This window comes from Aotus nancymaae, unplaced genomic scaffold (assembly GCF_030222135.1).
Source record: "Aotus nancymaae isolate 86718 unplaced genomic scaffold, 86718_ANA_hifiasm-v0.15.2.pri h1tg000041l, whole genome shotgun sequence".
NCBI classification, from domain to species: Eukaryota; Metazoa; Chordata; class Mammalia; order Primates; family Aotidae; genus Aotus; species Aotus nancymaae.
The window spans coordinates 27,933,464-27,947,310 of NW_026988455.1; the positions used below are offsets into that span (position 1 = coordinate 27,933,464).

Genomic DNA, 13,847 nt, shown 5'->3' on the forward strand with positions numbered 1-13,847 from the left:
AGCTGATAAAGAATATCTGAACAAATACAGTATGAGAGACTTAACCAGTAAATAGTGAAGTGTTAAATTTTGAGGTGTACAGAATTAGAAAATAAGGTACGCATAAACAGGGGTTTATTGTGTGATAGGGACTTGAATAGGCAAGGGTGGCTTGAGGGTTGGTGGAATATTCAGAGTTACTGAATTTAAACAAAGATTCTAATTAGATAGATTAGACTGGCAGATTTAAAGACCATGGTAATAGATGGTAATTTAAATCAAAGAAGCACATCTAGTAAAATATAAGAAGCAGAAATTTTGTGTACACCTCACTCTCTACCATTATGGTCATACCCTAAATCTTATCACTAGAAAAACTGTAATTTCAGAATACTAATTTACACTTTTGATTCTCCAACTATAATCTTTTATCTTTCCAGCTCATTTGCTCAAATATCTGATCTCTAAGAGTTTTACGTAACCCAGAGCTCTAATCTGTTGACTTTTATTTTCTCTCATTCATCTCTTCCTCCTCCTCTTTTATTAGTATAGAATCTGTTGTCCATGATTACACATTCTTGCAGATACCTGAGATGTCTTTATCTTGCTTTAAATTTTTCCATCACACCCAAGGGACAAAGCTCTTACTCTGGATGACCTTTATTGAGCAACTGAATGACGTTGGAGGATAAATTCATTTAGTAGATATCACTAAAAAAATGGTGACAGTGGATATCCTTGTCTTTTTTTTTTTTTTGTCTTGTTTTCTGATCATAGGAGAAAAGCATTTATTCTTTTACCTTTAAGCATTTTGTTAGCTATGGGTTTCTGTAGATGCTTTTTATCAGGTTGAAAAAATTCTCTTATATTCTAGTATGCTGAGAATTTTTTGTCCAGTATGAATGTTTGAGTTTATGAAATGCTTTTTCTTTCTGTTGAGATGGCTGCAAGGTTTGTCTCTCTTAGTTTATTAATAGTTGAATTATATTGAATAATGTTCGAATATTAAACCAACCTTGCATTCCTGTGATTGACCTTACTTGGTCATGATATATTATTATTATCTTTTTCATATATTGTTGGATTTGATTTGCTAAAGGGTTGTTTAGAACTTCTGCATCTATGTTCATGAAACATATTAGGCTGCTTTTTCCATTTCTTGTAATGTTTTTTATCTGGTTTTGGTATTAAGTACTAGCCACATAGAATTTTGAAATCAGGAAGGATTTTCTCCTTTTCAGTTTTTTTGGAAGAGTTTGTATAAAATTGATATTTTTTTTATATGCTTGGTAATATTCATCAGTTAAGGCACCTTGACTTGGAATTTTCTTTATGGCACGTTTTTAAAGTATAAATTCACTTTCTTTAATAGATACAGATAATACTATTTAGGTTTTCTATTTCTTATTGAGTAAGTTTTGGTAATTTGTGTCTATGGTAAGCTGAATAATGATCCCCTAGGAGATATCCGTGCCTTAATCCCAGGAACTAATGAATATGTTATATTACTTGGTAAAAGGGACTTTGTAGATATGAGTAAATTGAGCATCTTGATATGGAGAGATGATCCTATATTATCTGTGTGGGCCCAGTGTAATCATAAGGGTCTTTATTAAGGGGAAGGAGGAGGATCAACGTCATTTGTAGGAGATGAGATGATGGAAGCAAAAGGTTAGAGTTAACGTAAAAAAGAGGCCATGAGTCAAGGAATCCTAGAAACTAGAAAAGGCAAGGCAACGGGTTCTCCTCCAGAGCCTCCAGAAAAACCATTTCTTCTTACACCTTGATTTTAGTCCAGTGAAACTGGTTTTGGATCTCTAGCCTGTAATATGATAGTAAGTTCATGTTTTTTTTAAGCAGTGAGTTTAGTGGTAATTGGTTATAGCAGCAGTAGGAAACGAATACTTTCCTATGAAAGTATTAGGAAGGTAATGTCTTTCAAGGAATTCATTCATTTCTTCTATGTTGTCTAATTTATAGGCATAAAGTTGTTGAAGTATTCTTTTATCTTTTTGCTGTATAGTAATGTTGCTTTTCCATTCCTATCAGCCTGCTTGGAAATTTATCAATTCTACTGATTCTCAAAGTACAGTTTTTGGTTTCATTGATTTTCCTGTGGTTTTGCATGTTCCTTTGATTTCTATTTTGGTTTTTATTTCCTGACTTGTGCTTACTTTTGAGTTTCGTGTGCTCTTTTTTTCTTATCTTTTACATTGAAAGCTAAGGTCATTGATTTGAGGCATTTCTGTTCTACTGTGGACATTTATTGCTATAAATTTCCCCCTAAATACGGTTTTAATGATAGCCTGCTAATTCTGATATATTGTATTTTCATTCAGTTTGAAATACCTTCTGATTTCCCTTTTGATTTTTCTTTGATCCATGGGTTATTTAGAAGCTTGTTATTTAGTTTCCAAATATTTGGGGAGTTTCTAAAGGTTTTTACTGATTTAAGTTTAGGTCCATAGTTGATTTGATTAGTATTAGCATAATATATTTTTTCTGTTGTTTTATTTTTAGCCTATTTCTATCTTTATTTTTAAAGTGCATTTCTTGTAGGCAGCGTGTATTGTGTCTGCTTTTTTTTTTTTTTGAGACGAAGTCTTGCTCTGTTGCCCAGGCTGGAGTGCAGTGGCATGATCTCGGCTCACTGCAACCTCTGCCTCTGGGTCCAAGCAATTCTCCTGCCTTAGCCTCCTGAGTAGCTGGGACTACAGGCGCCCACCATCACACCTGGCTAATTTTTGTATTTTTAGTAGAGACAGGGTTTCACCCTATTGGTCAGGCTGGTCTTGAACTCCTGACCTTGCTGCCTGCCTTGGTCTTTCAAAGTGCTGGGATTATAGGCGTGAGCCATTGCACCCAGCTGCTTTTTTTTTTTTTTTTTTTTAAATATACAGTCTACCCTTCTCTACCTTTTAATTGAGGGTTTTAGATCCTCTATATTTAATGTGTTTTAAAATATCATCTTACTATTTATTTTCTATTTGTCTAATTTTTTATTCTGTTCTCCCTCCTTTGCTTCCTTCTCTTAGATTAATGGGCATTTTTTTATATTCCATTTCATCTTCTTGTTGGCTTAGCTCCTTATCAGCTAGAACTCCATTTTGTTTTAGTGGTTTTTATAAGGTTTATATTATACATGTAATATACTTATCATAGTCTTTTAGTGATGCATCACTTTCTACATAGTATAAAAACCTTCCATTTCTTCTCTCCCTAACCTTTGTGCTGTTTGTTATACACTTACTGTTACATATGTTATAGACCCAACACACACTACTTTGTTTTAGTTTAAATATTTAATTATCTTTTAGATAAATTTAAAAATAATATATAGTATCATTGTCTTATCACTCATTTTCTTCTTCTCCTTCTTCCTTCTTTCTTCTTCTTCTTCTGAACAGAGATAGGGTCTCGCTATGTTGCCCAGACTGGTCTGGAACTGCTAGTTTCAAGCTGCCCTCCTGCCTCGACCTCCCAAAGTGCTGGGATTACAGGTGTGAGCCACTGCTCCTGGCTTCCTGGATACTTGCATTTTTTCTGAAGATAATTCTGTTGTCATACTTATCTTTGTTCTTCTGTATGTAACCTGTCTTTTGTTATTTGGCTGCCTTTTCACATTTTCTTTTTAAAGTCACTGATTTTGGAAGGTTTTGATTATGATGTCCCTTGACGTAGTTTCCTTTTTTTACGTTTCTTGTACCTTTAGTTTATTGAGCTTCTTGGGTATGTAGTTTATCAAAATTGCAAACATTTTGGTCTTTTTTGTTTTGTTTTGTTTTACATATTTCTGTCTTTTCCTCTCTCTCTTGTCCTTCAGGAACTTTAATTAAATATATATGTCTTTCCTTGAGGTTGGTCCACAGATCACTGCTCTGTCAAATTTTTTTTTCTCTCTTTCATTTTGGATACTTTTTATTGCTGTATCCTCAAGTTCACTCATCTTTTCTTCTGGCATGTAAAATCTGCTGTTTATCTCATGCAAAGTATATTTCATCTAGACATTGTAGTCTGATTCGGGTCTTTTTTATATTTTTTAAGTGACTAGTTTTGCACACATGTAATATAGTTACACCACTTATTTTAATATCCTTGTTTATTAATTCAAATGTTTATGTCAGTTCTTTGTTCATTTTGATTGTTCCCATTATAGATTGTACTAATCTGTTTCTGGGCATGCCTGGTAACTTTTGATTGTTGAATTTTACCTTCTGCTGTCCTGGACGTTTTGTATTCCTTAAATATTCTTGAACCTTGTTGTGGGATGCAGTTAAGTTACTTCAAAAAAGTGAATCTTTTGAGTCTTTGTTTCAATGATTGCTGAATAGGATTGGAGCTATTCTCAGTCTATCTGACTAAATTATTCCTCACTACTGAGGCGAGACCCTTGTGTGTACTCTATCCAGTGCTCTGCTCGTCATGAGAATTTAAAATTTTGATGGGTGGGAACAGACACAATTTCCTGTCCTCTGAGCACCTAGCAGTATTACTTTGAATCCTTTCTGATGATTATTTTTTCCTAGCCTTGGGTAGTTTCCTCATATTCCTGCACTGATATATATTTAGCTGTATACTTGAGGGAGGCTTCTGCAGATCTCTGGAGTTTCCTCTGTGCAGCTTTCTCTCCTCTGGTTGTCACTCCTTTGAATTCTAGCCATGATGGTCTTCCTGGACTCTTAGCTTTAACTCCTCAACTAAAGTCTGTTGGGCTCTGTCTGGGTTCTGCCTTCTTACATTGCCTGAAACTGTCGAGGCTGTAAGCTGGGGCAAGTATTGGATTCACCTCATTTGTTTCCTGTCTTTCCATCGTGGTAGGATATGATCTTTCCATATTGGTAGGATATGGAAGCACAAGGTCACCTTTAGTTTTCAGGTGGTAAGCCTTTTTTTTTTTTTTTTTTTTTTTTTTTTTGCTTCCGTCTTATTTAACGTCTAAGCAGCAATTGACATTTCTTTTAGATTTTTTCCCTTCTATTTGAAACGTATTTCAGTTGGTTTCTATGGTACCGTTGTCTTTTGTTTTTCTTCCTACTTCATTGACCACTGCTTCTAAACCTACTTATGGGACTTTTTCCTCTGTAGGACCTGTAAATAGACCTCAGGACTCAGTCCTAAACTTTTTCTCTTTATAACCTATACACTGTCCTTAAAACAATCTCATTTGAGTTCTATTGATTTAGATGTCAGCTGTAGTGGAGACCAATCCTTCTGTATCTCCATGCCTGTTAAGTATTGTCAGCTGGAAGTTTCATAGTCATCTCCAACATAATGTGTTCCCCCAAATTGAGCCTTTCCAAATCTTTTCATCCTCTAGTGTTACTCTGTCTAGGTTAAATGACATTCTAACCATGCACAAGTGCAAGCCATAAATCTGGGAGTCATACTTGACAGTCTTTTTGTTTAGCACCCTACATCCAGACTACCAGTGAATACTGTGTTTTGCGTCTGTCACTAAAAGTAAATCACTTGTTTGTGTACTTCTCCATGCCCACTGTTGCTACCTTGACCAGGATTTTATCGTTGCTTTCTAAGACCACTGTAATAGTCTCCTTACTTACTTCTCTGCCTCTGCTCTTGAGTCCTTTATGTAATCTATTCCCTTCACAAGAGCCGAGAGGCCTTTAAAAATTGTATATTTGAACTTCCAGTTTGAACATCATTGAATAATTTTGTCTTCACCATCTCTTCCTGGAAATTATTTAAAATACTCAAAAAACTAGGAGGACTAAACAGCCTCATTCTTTGAAAGTTCAGTTATTGACAAGTTTAGGAAACATTATCTGCAAACTCAGCAATACATATAAAGGCTGCCAAATGCAGCTGGGACATTGGGCAGAAGCTGCTTGGGAGGAAGTGAAGATAAATAGAGATAGGGACCAGAGGGCTCAGAATAGCAGATCTCAGAAAGCTCTAGCAAAAATATATTTGTTGAAGGTTTAGGGTGGACCCAGAATTGTTTTGCAACAGTTCTACAACTCACTGTAGCTGGGTTATGCAGAGATGGGAGAAAAATATTTCATGGATGGGATTGGTTCAGAGAAGCAGATCAGGCAGGCTGTTCAGTAATTCTGTAAACCAATAGCATGTATCCACAGCAGTCTGTCTCTGTGGCAGCAAAGGACAGAGCCATTCCATTATGAGACTAATTAATTTGAAATGCTACCCTGGCTTTCTTTCATCTGCCATCTTTTTATAGGAGCTTATGCAAGTTACTGATCAAGGAAAATTTAGCTCATTCAATGAGTAATTAAAAGGTACTGTAAAAAAAAGAAGGAGAAAAAGAGAGGATTAACAAAGAGTTGTTACCAAAAATAACATTTTTAGGAAGCAAGTGAAAATTCTCATGAAATATTTCACTACAAATTGAAAAAAAAACAAAACTGATGATGCAGTTACGTCTTTGAAGATCGTACAGCAGAAACAGATAAACTGAGAGATGATATTGTGAGTCACCAGGAAGAGGTGAAATGTGAACTGGCAATACTTAAAACAGAAGAGAAAATATCACAGAAAGGACAATTAAATTACAAGGAGTACAAAAATAGTAGGTACTATAAAAGCACAGTAAAACACGTGAAGAATAGTAATGGAGAAAGTGAACACAATTTAATGGATATAAACAAATTATTAACAATGATTAGAGATTAAAGGTTAGATGTGGAAGACTGGCAGAAGAAGTTCATTATACTTGTAACCGTAATTTCCAAGGAAGGAAATGGAAATAGTGGAATAGAACGTATTATTTAAAAAGGTATGTTTTTAGAAACATATCAAAAAAACTTTTGGTTGAGTGCGGGGAGGGAGAAGGAAGAATGATGACTTAAACCACACAGGCTGTGTCAGGGAAAATTGAGCAGATTAGGACATTGCTAATCTATGGACATATTCTAGAACAAAAGTTTTGGACCTTAAAGATAGTCTTTTGGGTAGCTAGGTAAAAAGATAAAATTATTTATATGGGGCAAAAATAATCAGGCTACTACTTTTTTTTTTTTTTTTAAATTGAGTTTTGCGACCGGGCATGGTGGCTCACACCTGTAATCCAAGCACTTTGGAGGCCAAGATGGGCGGATCACCTGAGGTTGGGAGTTCAAGACCAGCCTGACCAACATGGTGAAACCCTGTCTTTAAAAAAAAAAAAAAGAAAAAAAATTGAGTTTTGCTCTTTCGCCTAGGCTGGAGTGCAATTATATGATCTCAGTTCACTGCAACCTCTGCCTTCCAGTTTCAAGCGATTCTTCTGCCTCCGCTTCCCAACTAGCTAGGATTACAGGCGCCCACCACCACTCCCAGCTAATTTTTGTATTTTTAGTAGAGACAGGGTTTCACCATGTTGGCCAGGCTAGTCTCGAACCTCTGACTTCGTGATATGCCCGCTTTGGCCTCCCAAAGTGCTGGGATTGTGGGCATGACCCACATCTAAGTTGATCTCATAGAAGTAGACAGTGAAATAGTGGTTATGGGGGCTTGGAGAGGGTTGTTGTTCTCCCTGTTTATAAAGTAATTTGTCAGAGTCTGTTTCTGTCCTCTGTTATGGTGTTTTTACATTGTCTTTTGTTCATGGTGTTCCTGATGTGGACTATTTGATCACTCCTACAATATAGTAATTGATTTAATTCTGTATAAATATATATTTTGGTTCGGATAAAAAGTTGGCTGGGCTAGGTAGCTCACCCCTGTAATCCCAGTACTTTTGGAGGCCAAGGTGGGTGGATTACCTGAGGTCAGGAGTTCAAGACCAGCCTGGCCAACATGGTGAAACCCTGTCTCTACTAAAAATACAAAAATTAGTTGAGCATGATGGTGGGCGCCTGTCATCCAGCTACTTAGGAGGCTGAGGCAGGAGAATCGCTTGAACCTGGGAGGCGGAGGTTGCAGTGAGCTGAGATCACACCACTGTCTTCCAGTCTGGGTGGCAGAGCAAGACTCCATCTCAAAAAAAAAAGAAAAAAAGAAAAAAAGGCCAGGTGTGGTGGCTCATGCTCGTAATCCCAGCACTTTGGGAGGCTGAGGTGTGCAAATCATTTGAGGTCCGGAGTTTGAGACCAGCCTAGCCAACATGGTGAAACACTGTCTCTAATACAAAACTTAGCCGGGCGTGGTGGTGTGTGCCTGTAACCCCAGCTACTCTGGAGGCTGAGGCATAAGAATCCCTTGAACGTGGGAGGTAGAGGTTGCTGTGAGCCAAGATCGCACCACTGTACTCCAGCCTGGGCGACAGAACAAGAGCCTTTCTCAAAAAAGAAAAAGAAAAGGTATAGTGCGCTTAATGTGTATAGCAATGCATTAGTTTAGATATAGGCTAAGCTGATGTAATAGATACCTCAGAATACAATGGCTAAATATTGAAATTTATTTCTATTTTATTAACCTAATGGTGATTGTTCAAGGGTGGCAGAATGGCTGAGTCTGTGACTTCTATCTCTGGGTGCAAGGCATTTTTTCTCATTCTCACCATATCATAGCCAGTGGGAATGTGGAAAGGATGCACATCTTATTCTTAAAAGCAAAACTTGCAAGGTGGCTTACATCTCATCTGCCTGCATCTCACTGACCAGGACTTGGATACATGGCTATACCTAGTGTGGTAGTCATAAGGACTGGTCACAGAGAGTTTAGTTCTCCTTTTGGGCACCTGGCAGGGTTGTATTATATTTTCTTTGAGGTTAATCTGTGGCTGTGTGACTTGCTTTACCCAGTGAAATGAGCTGAAGTGATATTTGTCATTTCCAGGTGAGAGCTTTAAGAGCTAGTGCACCATTTGCCACATCTCTCTCTTTTTCCTCTTGCTGTTGGGAACATGAAAACATCTCTGACAGGCTAGGTCGTTGAATGAGTAGAGTCTCCTACTGACTTGTACTGTACATGTAATGTGAGTAGGAATTACACTTCCATTGTGTTGAATAAGCCAAGGGGATTCTGGAGTTGTTCATTTTGGCAGTATAACCTATCCCAGAAGTTCTTGAGGTGTTAGCTGTGGACTTTAGAGGTATGAGGTCACAGCCATTTTCATAGTAAGTAGCACTGAGAGATGATTTGCTTTATTCACACTCATTTGCTCATGAGTATAAAGTGCTGTTTTCCAGAGGCCTCATGATGTGTGATACTGTAACAGATTGAATGCAGAAATAGGTGTTGAGACTCTGTTTTCTTTTTTTTCTTTTCTTTCTTTTTTTTTTTTTTTTGAGACGGAGTTTCGCTCTTGTTACCCAGGCTGGAGTGCAATGGCGCGATCTCGGCTCACTGCAACCTCCGCCTCCTGGGTTCAGGCAATTCTCCTGCCTCAGCCTCCTGAGTAGCTGGGATTATAGGCACGCGCCACCATGCCCAGCTAATTTTTTGTATTTTTAGTAGAGATGGGGTTTCATCATGTTGACCAGGATGGTCTCGATCTCTTGACCTCGTGATCCACCTGCCTCGGCCTCCCAAAGTGCTGGGATTACAGGCGTGAGCCACCACGCCCGGCCCCGAGACTCTGTTTTCTACTGAACGAAACATTAAAGAGATTTATGATAATGTAAAACACTGCTGCTCTTCTAATTTTTTTTTTCTTTGGTAAAATACAGATAGCATTCATAAAAATGCTATGTAATGAATTTATTTTTTTAAGTGATTTTTTTGAGACGGAGTCTCACTTTGTTGCCCAGCCTGGAGTGCAGTGGCATGATCTTCGCTCACTGCAACCTCCACCTTCTGCGTTCAAGTGATTCTCCTGCTTCAGCCTCCCAAGTAGCTGGGACTACAGGTGTGCGCCACCACGCCTGGCTAATTTTTGTATTTTTTAGTAGAAATGGGGTTTCACTGTATTGGACAGGCTGGTCTTGAACTCCTGACCTCGTGATCCACCTGCCTTGTCCTCCCAAAGTGCTGGGATTACAAGCGTGAACCACCGCGTCGGCCTATTTTAAGTGATTTAATGATGAATGAATACTTTAAAATTTGTTCAGTTTTACTTTGTATTATGGTAAAAAAATCCATTCCACATAGGCAAACAAAGTTACGTGTTTAATAGTTGGAGAGAAACAGTAACAATGTAATTAAAGCCAGAATCGTGGTTATAATTGAGCAGAAATTTCTGAAAGATAAGGTGCATTTTGAAAATAAAGCCATATTGTTTGAAATTGTCTTACTACCATGCATCCTGTGTAATTCTAAAACTTTTGCATATTTTTATGGATTTTTTTTGCTTTTTTTTTTTTTTTTACCTTATTTGTGAGGAAGTCTATTACCTGCATTTGATTTACATTTTAAGGTGAAAAAGTTAATGTAATTTATTTATAATGTAAAGATAGGTTTTATATCCCTTTCCCTTCCTTAGGGAATTGTTTCAAAGGCAGTATCTGCATATCATTGGGACTTTTGCAATATTCAAGAAAATTTACATTTTTAGGAAAATATCTCCAAGATTGAATATAACCTCAGAGAACAAAAAGCAGCATGAAACCAATACAATGAAACAAATATTTGAGTGATAATGCTTTTAAAATGTTTATTTGGGCTGGGCATGGTGGCACGTGCCTATGGTTTCAACTGTTTGGGAGACTGATGTGGGAGAATCACTTGAGTCCAGAAGTTTGATAATCCTGGGCAACATATAGTTAGACCCTGTCTCTTAAAACTAAATAAATAAATGAAATTATTAAAAAAAAAGTATTTGAAGTTAACTTGATTTGATGTGTTTCACATTGATCATTTTTTTCAATTCCTTAATTTTCTCAATGTTACATACATGACATTAACAATTACAAACGGAACCTCCCAAAGTTGGTCTCAGCCTTATTTTGATGCATCTAAAAATAGAATTAGGTGGGGAAGATACATTTACTCCTCTAAGTGTCTTTATTTAACATTCTTCTGCTTTTCAGTGTAGTATCTCAAATTGCTCATGTATAGCTTTTTTTCCCCTTTCATTTGAGTCCCACCACTCAGATTTTCCAAAGCTAAAAGGTAGTGAAATGCTAGAGCTGCCCTCTGGTGTTCACCCTCTGTCTCTCAACATTGGTGTCAGCCAACAGTCTTACAAATTTTAGAGCTAAGGAGTGGCTTATAATATAATTTTGTTTAATTTTCCTTCCATAGATAAAAATAAATTGATTCAACTGTTTATTTCCATTTAATTCCTTTCAAAAAATTCATCTGTTCATCTATCATTTGGAAAAAGTATGATTCTCACAAAGGAATCACTGAGATGCAAGTTGTTTTTCTTTGTAAATTTAACTTAATTGGTGTAATTAATTTAAATTAGTCAGAGTTACTGACAAAGCAAACTCTCAATTTTGGGACCTGTGTTCTATTCAGTGTGTCTTGTTTGTTTGTGGATTGTTGTATATTGAATTTCTTGAATAGATGTTTCATTAGCTGCTGAAAAAGAAAAAGACCTTTTAAAAGAAAAATAATGAAAACCGGTCAGTTATTAAATCTTAGAATGTTGGTTTCTGTGAATGCAAATTTCTCTCAAATCTGGGTTACAGAAATTTTTAAAAAGATGTGTTTGCTCTCTAGTATACAGATTGTGGTGACTTATATGCCATTTCTCACCAAAAAGAACCAGATCAAGATTACTAAATATACAAGATGAGCCTAAAACAGCCATTCTCAAACTTTTTGGCTTTAGAATCTTTTTCTGTTATAAATCAATGATACTCGAAAAAGCTTTTGTTCATGTGGATTATTTTATCTGTTGATATTTATCATATAACAAATTAAAACCCATAATTTATCATATTACAAATATTTATGAATTCATTTAAGAAAATAAACCCATTGCATAACATATAATGTCTTTGCATTAAAAATAACTATATTTTCCTAAACAAAATATATTTGGTAAGAAGAGTGGCATATTTTATTACAGTTTTGCAGATATTATTACTGTCTGGCTTAATAGAAAACAGCTAGATTCTCTGCTTCTGAGTTTACATGTTATATGTAAATATATATACATGTACACATTTCTGTGTGTGTGCGTTGTATTGTTGAAGAAGACATATCTGGGTTTATATAGAAATATATAGTAAAGGAAGAGGTACTTTAGTACCCTTTTTAGATTATTGTCCTTTGATTTATGGTGGAAGAAAATAAAATTGTGTGTTCACTATTTGGAGAAAAACAAAAGTGTGATCAAAGCAAAAGTAATATTTGGAGAAAAACAGTAAAAGTGTGATCAAAGCAAAAGAACAAACAGTTTTAAATGAAAATCTGCTTTGGAAATAAAACCATATTATTTGGAATTCAAATTGAAATGTATATTCCTTGATATTACACTAAAACTTGATAAGTGGTAGTGTCTCAAAGGTTAGTTTCAATGTGAAATCCAAAATCATATTAGTGAACTTTTATATACTCTGTTATATTAAAATCCCTTGGTCTATCTTGCACTTAAAATAGTTCTTTTACCCAGGTCTGATTTTTTTTTTTTTTTTGGAGACGTAGTTTCGCTCTTGTTACCCAGGCTGGAGTGCAATGGCGCGATCTCGGCTCACCGTAACCTCCACCTCCTGGGTTCAGGCAATTCTCCTGCCTCAGCCTCCTGAGTAGCTGGGATTACAGGGACGCACCACCATGCCCAGCTAATTTTTTGTATTTTTAGTAGAGACGGGGTTTCACCATATTGACCAGGATGGTCTCGATCCCTTGACCTCGTGATCCACCTGCCTCGGCCTCCCAAAATGCTGGGATTACAGGCGTGAGCCACCACGCCTGACCAGGTCTGATTTTGTAATACCATGCATTGATCATTGGGAAAGTACTGATTTAGTTATGTAAATCTTAGAAATATTGATTATACCTTTTTTTTTTTATATGGAGTCTTGCTCTGTTACCCATGCTGGAGTCTAGTGGCACAATCTCGGCTCACTACAGCCTCTGCCTTTTGAGTTAAGCAATTCTTCTGCTCTAGCCTCCTGAGTAGCTGGGATTACAGAGGTGCGCCACCACGCCTGGCTAATTTTGGTATTTTTAGTAGAGATGAGGTTTTACCATGTTGACCAGTCTGGTCTCAAACTCTTGACCTCAAGTGGTCTGCCCACCTTGGCCTCCCAAAATGTTGGAATTACCGGCATGAGCTACCGTGCCTTGCTGGATTGATACTTTCTTACACAATATTAAAAAATTATATTTGTTAATATCACCATTGATTTTATGAGAAAATTCTTTAAGTATTGAGACACTGTCAAGGTCATGATAGTAGATCAGTGTTTTCCAAAATTCTGATTTTTGCTTGAAAGCTCAAATTTTATCAGCAACAAATCTATTGTTTTGTTTGAAGTGACAGGTTGACTTTGCTGATCTCCATGAAAATGTCTGGCAAAGGCCGGGCGTGGTGCCTGAAGTCTGTAATCTCAGCACTTTGGGAGGCCAAGTTGGGTAGATCACTTGAGGTCACAAGTTGGAGAGCAGCCGGGCCAACATGGTGAAACCCCATCTCTACTAAAACCACAAAAATTAGCTGGGCATAATGGCTCATGCCTGTAATCCCAGCTACTAGGGAGGCTGAGTCAGGAGAATCGCTTGAACCTGGGAGGCAGAGGTTGCAGTGAGCCGAGATTGCGCCACTGCACTCCGGCCTGGGCAATAGAGCAAGACTCCATCTCAAACAAACAAAAAAAAAGAAAGAAAGAAAGAAAGAAAAGAAAGTGTCTGGCAAAATATCCCAGTCTGAATAATCATCATCATTTGTCCATCATTTTTTTTTAAGTAAAAATGATGTTCTGTGGAAAAAGTGGCTAGTTTAGCTTGTGATTCAGACGGATGTATTTTCTCCCACAATAACCATCATATTTCAATGTGCGGCAGAAATATTTTTATGCACACAGACTATTAAGATAATGTATACTCATGGGTAAAGCTGGCATTCTCTTTCAACT

General features: G+C 36.9%; 1 protein-coding gene across 4 annotated transcripts in view; it reads left to right on the top strand.

Moving 5' to 3' along the window:
• AGTPBP1 (ATP/GTP binding carboxypeptidase 1) overlaps window positions 1–13,847 on the top strand; it is a 183,444-nt gene that overhangs the window by 24,525 nt on the left and 145,072 nt on the right. The window lies entirely within an intron of this gene.